The following is a 7,202-nucleotide window of genomic DNA, read 5'->3' as shown; positions in this document are numbered from 1 at the left end:
GGAAACTGCTGGAGCAACAACCCTGAGCGACCTCAATAACTTTCAATTTCAAGAGGGAAAGAGGGAGCTGGAAAAGTACAGGCGTTGTGATTTGGCAGAGGTTCGGAAAGAGGCGCCTAAGGGGTCCCGAGTCTGCAGCAGAGCATCTCTGGACACAGCGAGCAAGGCGGGAGAGCACGAGTTCGGGAGAGTGGGGGAAGCGCTACCGGCGGAGAAGAGTCCCTCAGAAGGGCCGCTCTTGCCCGGAGAGGTGGGCGAGCTCCAGCTGGAGACTGGAGGCCGAAGGTCCGGCGGCGCGAGACCCCCGGCGCCCCCAACCCCCAACTCCCACTCTGGAGGCCACTGGTCTCGGCAGAGTCTAGCTGGGCGTACCCGGCTCCCGGCGGTGCGCCCCTGTGTTCCCACCTCCCGAGCTCGCGCGCAACTGCTGACCCAGGGCGCCTCGCCCCTCTTCTTGGCAGATCGCTGATGGATTTCTGGCCGCGTACTTCTTTCCAGTTTCTTGAACCCTTACTTTCTTGCTTTTCTCCCGCTCTTCCAATAAAAGTAGCAGCAGTTGGGCATCGGGTTGGTAGTGCTGAGGAAGTTCAGTGGACACTGGCGGTCAGCTCTGCCGAGAGTTACTTGCCCGAGGTGGGGGTGGGGGGGAGTCAGCGGGGGTGGAGCGAGGGGCGAAGGGCAGAGGTGTTTGAGCTTAAGGTCATTCTTTTTGGAGCTTCGATTGTGCAGCTCTGGAAGATTCCTCCTCCCTTCCAGCAGTTCAACTTGCCCTAACTCGGAGCTCTCTTACCCTCTGCTTCCCAATCTCCTGGAGAGGATTTGCCTTATAATTTGGCTGCTTATCTGGGGGACTAGCGGTGATACTCCGTAAGATTTTTCTCCTTCTTGGGGAGGAGAAGACGGTCCATTACTAGCTTCTGTTCCTAGCGCAAGTGGGGGCCCAAAGGCAGAAGAAAATAAGGTTCACAGGTCCACCTAGGGGTGGCAGAACCGAGGGCCAGCACTTCTGAGAGGTGTATACCTGGCTCTTACTAGTCAATGGCCAGTAGCACAAGTGGATGATCTCCCAGTAGTTAATGAAGTTGAAAGTGACAAGACGCCCAAAGTGATTTTAATATAAACCTGTTGTATAAGCATGTAAATCTGCATGTTGTATTTAACAGAGTGTCTGGAGGACACTTCTGTAACACTGCCGTTTTCCACGGCTCCAAACTTCTGAGAAGTCACTTTGAAAAAGTCTCTGATTCATAGATGCCTTGCTAATTCTTATCCACAAATAATTCTGATTTAAAAAAAGATTTTTGTACTTTTCCCTCCTTTTTCCATATAATCCCTGTTACTGGATTGCCTTCAATTTGTATGTTGATAAGCGGGGAGGGGAGATAGGGTTATCACCTATCCACTCCATTTTGCAAGCTTTGCAGTGCTTCAAATTGTTGAATTTCCCTGAATGCTTCAATGTTGTGGTTATGCATCACAAAAAAAAAAAAAAAAAAAAAAAAAAAGCAGATGAAGATGAAATGCCCTGCATGCAGACGAAGGCAAATAAAAAGTGCACTATTGTCAAAGTGCTAAAAAGCAGAATCTGACAATAGCCTTTCAATCTAATTCCTTCATACGGTATTATTTATAACCTTGCAAATCTGTATTAGATCTTTGAAGGTAGGGAAATATTGTTGGGTTTGATAGTGGGGAAGATTATTATTTTGGCTTATTTTTAAGAATTCCCATTTGCAACATTCCTCTTTCTGTGATAGACTTCTCTTTTTTGTACATCACACACATACTCCTCTTTTATCTGTTACCTAATGTCCACTTGCAAAAGACTGAGTTTATCATGTTGAACCAAAAAAGTTACAGATAGCAGAACAATTCCAATAATGATTATCCAAAAAAGAAGCTACTCTATTTTTCTGTGCCTGTCCTGCCAGCTTTGCTTGCCTTCTTACTTAATGCCTCAGATCCTGAATATCTGCACCATAAAATGTGGGGGATTTAAAGGCTGTGGGAGGCTCCCTTTGAAAAGGACTCCAGAAACAGGGCCTTTCTAATCCAGGATACTTGAGCCGGATGGGATGAGATTGCAAAAGGGATGTAAAAAAGCAATTTGGTGAACAACTTCAGGGAAATGAACATGAAGAAAGACATTTACTTTTCACTGGGTTGTGCAGACATATGTTAGTTTGGATGAGAGCAGGAATGGCAGTGTAAATAAATAAACAAACAGTGAGAAGCTGCAGTTCTTGAGCCATCCCAGAAGAGAAGTACTAGATGCAGTGGGCAGGAAAAGCTTGTCAAGGAATAAGCAGTTTTGAGGAAACATAAGGAAAACATTAAATAAACGGCGAGTGTATTCTTTCTCTCTTGACGTTAGGTTTTAGAATAACTTTTTCCTGATCCATGTTTCTGAACTATTAAATGCCTATTTACTTGACTAGCGGAGTCTTACATTCCCTCACTTGTCCTAGAAGCTTATGGGAAGCTTGCCTTGGCTTATTCTGCGCAACATAAGTACCTTTATGATTAGTATTTTAATCAAGAAAATAATACTTACAGAAGCTTGTAATTGCCAGTGGATTCTAAGGCCCAAACCTAAAAGCACAATAAAAACCGTAGGCTCATGATAGAAGTCAACATTTGTTTGTTATTGTTCTCCAGAAAATACTCAAGTCCCAGGAAGTTTAAGGAAGTTGAACCAGGAGAATAGAATAGTGTTTGGACAAAGACAGGGGATTAAATCCATGCAGACTAGTTACTACAATGTCTCAGCTCTCCTTTATTACTCTCCTCTCCCTCCCCACCAGGCAGTGTGACAACAGTAACAAGTTATTTTTGTCCTTTGTAGCAGTGGCACTTTAAGGGAAGAAAATGATTGTCATATTGTTGAATCCATACTGCAACTATGTGAAAGGGGGTGTGCTCCAGAAAGAGAGAGCAAGCCCAATAGTTTGGAATGGGATAGAACTAGTAGTGATGAGAGATATTTGGCAAAGTTGGGGCTGACATCAGTCATTATACCACACAGCTAACATGCAGATCCTGAAAATGCTCAACTCTTCAGTTACTCAGATCTGGAGACATCTGAGTGAGTAAGTCAAACAGGGTACTGCTGGCCAGGCCTGTGTAACTGGCACGGTTCGAAGTATAGAGCAGACAGCAGTATCTAAAAGCCATTGAAATAAGTGCATGAAGGACAACTCCTATTTTTAGAGAGAGAAATAAAGGAGACAGAATTATCATAGCAATTTTTAAAATGATTAGATGTTTATATATCATTAGGAAAATGAGAAAATCAAGGCCCATGATGGATTACTTTCTGTCAACAAGAAAGAATGTTCTTCCTTCCAGATGAAGTTATGGGAGACTTATAAAATTGTGGTGAGCACTGTCTGCTATGACTATTTTTAAAAAGTTCTTTCTTTCCCAAATCATTTAATTGCTGGGCTCATTTACAAAGTGAATATCCAGCCATACTTAAGATAGAACATTTAATAGCTCAGAAAATTTTGCTTGATTATGGAATTTACAAAGGAGAAGGGTGATAGACTAGCAATCTGGAGATGAAGGTAAATCCTTATTCTGCATCTGTTTTTGTATTCCAGGTTTTTTCATCTGAAATATGAGGGAATTCTACCAAATAAGCTCGAGAGTTCTTTTCAGCTATGAAAGAAATGAAAATATCTCCAATAAAGAAAGACAGACTTGTAATTGTAAATGTCAAAGCTATTTCTAGTTATGTGACATCACAGCTTTCATTTACAGAATTGTGTTTAATTGAATAGGTCCAGATTTAGAAATCTGCTTTCAAACTCGTTGATTTTCTGGAAATGCCTAACCCATTACAAGAATCCTAGATGACTCTGTTCTAGTAAAATAAGTCCAGGAAGAGTGTGATTTTTCTAGATGTTTATAGACTTTGGGCCAAGGAAAAACAGATTTTAAACTTCATATTCTGGGCAGACTCCGAGAGACAGAGGGAAAGAGTCTTGTGCACCTCATAGAGGTAACACACAGCCTTCAATTTGTTGTTTGGAATCACAGGTAAAGGAAGGAACATGGATTTGGTAGAGCGAGACTTTCCTTTCCGTATCATGTGACTCTTTACATTTTCCTATTCACATTTTTGGATGATGATTTATATTGTATCCATCTCTCTTTTGTCCCAGGAAACTCTGTCGATGTTGGCAATGAAGCATCAGTGACTGTGGTTCCTACCAAAGCTGTAAAAACACTGTAAGGTGTAGTGTACAAGATTAAATGAAGGATAATTATAATGAGTCGTTTTTTTGCCTGTTACCTCAAAATGCATTATTTCACAGATGATTTAGCAGAAGACAGAAAGGCAAAGTCACTTGCTTAAACTTATAGAGAAAGAATTCTGATTATTTTGCATTACCTCCATCATTTATTTTTCCTGCCCTCCTTGCCCCTAGGACATTGACTTCTATGAACTAGTTCTCAGAGCTTTCTTTTTTTGGTTTCTGGTTGGGTTCAGTCAATGAGAGCACAGCAGGAGATCTGAGCAGATTCCTCCCTCCCTGCACTGATATCTTTCTGGAAGTGATTTTGGGGGTTAGGGGGAAGAGACTCTAGTTCTGTCAAGCAGCCCCATTTCTGTGACTCTTGCTCAGAGCCAGGTCTCAATCATACTATGTGCTCTCCCGGCCTCTTTAGACCTGAGAGTAGAATGGCTTCCCACTGTTTCTGGTCCCTCAGCATTGCCTGTGTGTGATGTAAATCTGCACTATTATAAATAATCCTCTTGTAAAATTATCTTCTAAAAATTCTTGCTGGGTCCCCTACGTGACACATACATGTCAGAACGGGTACTTGAAATCAGGTTGTCTGATTTAAAGCCAGTGTTGCTTCTACTATGTCATCTAGCTTTTGCAGAGGAATGTACTTTGATTAAAACTGAGTTGGGTGAAGGGCAGGGAATCAGGGGAGGCTGAAGGGTTACAAACCAGAAGGCTTATCCAGTGACTAGAATCAGAATGGTAAGGAGCAAAGCACAGTTCATGTTCAAAATTGTAGCTAGGCAATTCAGAAACAAGTTGATAAACAGGAAAAGAAGGAGTAAGGCAGTCTGGATGAAAAATGACATGGATTTTAAGGCATGTTTTGACTTAGTCATTTTTTATTCATGTTTTTCCTGCTAGGCCTAAAATGAGTCTTGCACCATCCACACGTGAGTAAGGGCACCTTATGGGAAAGGAGAGTAAACGGGTGCCACCTCAGGCTGCCAGTCATCCATTTACCCTGCAAGTATTTGCTGATGGAGCCCACTAACTATGAGTAACTTTAGTCTATGGAAAAGAAATGAAATCTGATGCATTGTCTTTAAGACAGCACTCATGAGGGGATGATTTTATTGGTTGTATTGGTGCTCTGGTTAGAAGCAATGTTGTAGTTTTGACACATGAAATGGCAGATAGAGGCACACAAGGCAAGCTTGACAACATGCCTTAGGAAAGATCTTTTCAAAGCAGCTCTATTTAAGAAAAAAATACAAAACACCTTTCTCCCTGTATATTCTTACCTATCATTTATGGTCATGTCTATTACCAGTGATGCATTTAGATAGTTATTTCTGATCAGCTGGCTTCTCTTCTGTCTGCGTTCATTGAACGTGTGACAAACCATGCCAGAGTTGACAGAAACAAATGTGGTAACAAGGGCCCGCCTCAAGTAGAAACCCTCATTGAAAAAAAGAGACAGGCACACAAACCACTAAAGCTTCCTTGTAATAAGTGGTATGTGATAAAGTCTATGTGTTTGTTGTGGCAAGAGGAAAGAGGACAATTGTTTGTGGGGAAGATAAACTTTAAGATGTATGGCAACAGCTTCTGTGGATAAGGAAGGATTCCTTCCTTTGCTTTAGACTGGACCTGATTCAGAGATGGGGGAATAAGCTCTATTCTCCCTTGTTTTGCGGAGGTCAGTGGTCACGGTTGGCTGCCTGCTGGCTAGGGAGGCAGCCATACTCCAAGAGTTGTATCGGGCCTCCTTCTCCTCCAGCAATTCAATGTGGTTCAGTATTGACCATGTGGGAGTTTTGTTAATGGCTGATACTAGTGTGGGGGGTTATGTGGGTTAATGATTTGACCAGTTGGCTGTAGCTAGACTGTAGTTGAATTCCTCTCATGGGAGAAAAATGACATTTCATTTCTACTATGAAAGTATCTGAGTATATTTATATACCCAACAAAAACATGAGTGTCAGTCTTCGTAGTTGTCTGGCCTCTCCTTCTCCTGGCCACTTGAAAGCTCTCCCATTCCCCACACATTCCAGTATTCCTTTGCAACTATTCTCACCAGTGATTTGTTCATTCAGCCTTACCAAATGTCCCCTGCTGAGTCTCATTCATTCTACATTCTAGCTCCCTCCCCCACCCAAATTAGAAGTCCCATCCCCTAAATCCTCCTAGCTCACATATTAGTGATAAAGTATTAGTTTAGCTCTGCTCTTCTTTCCTGCTCCTCTTCTAGACAATCCCTGATTCCTAGAAACATTCTTATTTCACAGTGTCCTGTGGATATGACAGGGGATGTTAAGGCATTATGAAGAATTGAAGACTCTGACTGAGTGGTGATGTGATATTTGAATGCTAACCTACATGTCCCTTTATTCCATTTTAGCAGGTCTTTGTTTTTCTGTATTTAGAGGTGAAATTGCTTAGTGGATATTCTGCAAGAAGATGGAAGGAAACGAAAGACTGTCCTCTCATGGAGCTTACATCTGTTCCATGTTGCTGTGTAACAAACTATCCCTAAATTTAGTAACCTAAAATGTCAACTGTTTATCTTCTTTTAATTTTATGGGTCGATTGATTCTCCTCCTGATCTCTCCTGAGATCATTCATAAGCTCCATTTAGCTGTCAAGTCAGCTGGGACCTGGATCTTCCTGAGATGGAAGAGATGGCAGACCTTTTTCCCAGGTGGTTTTCATTCTCCAAGTATCCATTTTCTGGGTTCTAGATGATAGGAGGGAAAGATACACGGTCCTCCAGTGTCATTTCCACTGTATTTGGTCAGTCAAAGCCAGTTACAGGCCCAGCCGAGATTTCAAGACATACCCAGCAAATTCCATGTTTTGATGTGAAGCGCTCAAAGAATTTGTGGCTAGTTTTAATCCCTCCACAGAGTTCAGCTTTTAAATCCTGTGGCTGGTCAGAAAATGGACAGTGAACTTAATTAGGAA

This window comes from Condylura cristata, unplaced genomic scaffold (genome assembly GCF_000260355.1).
Source record: "Condylura cristata isolate star-nosed mole 26May11 unplaced genomic scaffold, ConCri1.0 scaffold00001, whole genome shotgun sequence".
NCBI lineage: Eukaryota > Metazoa > Chordata > Mammalia > Eulipotyphla > Talpidae > Condylura > Condylura cristata.
This window is presented reverse-complemented; position numbering follows the sequence as displayed.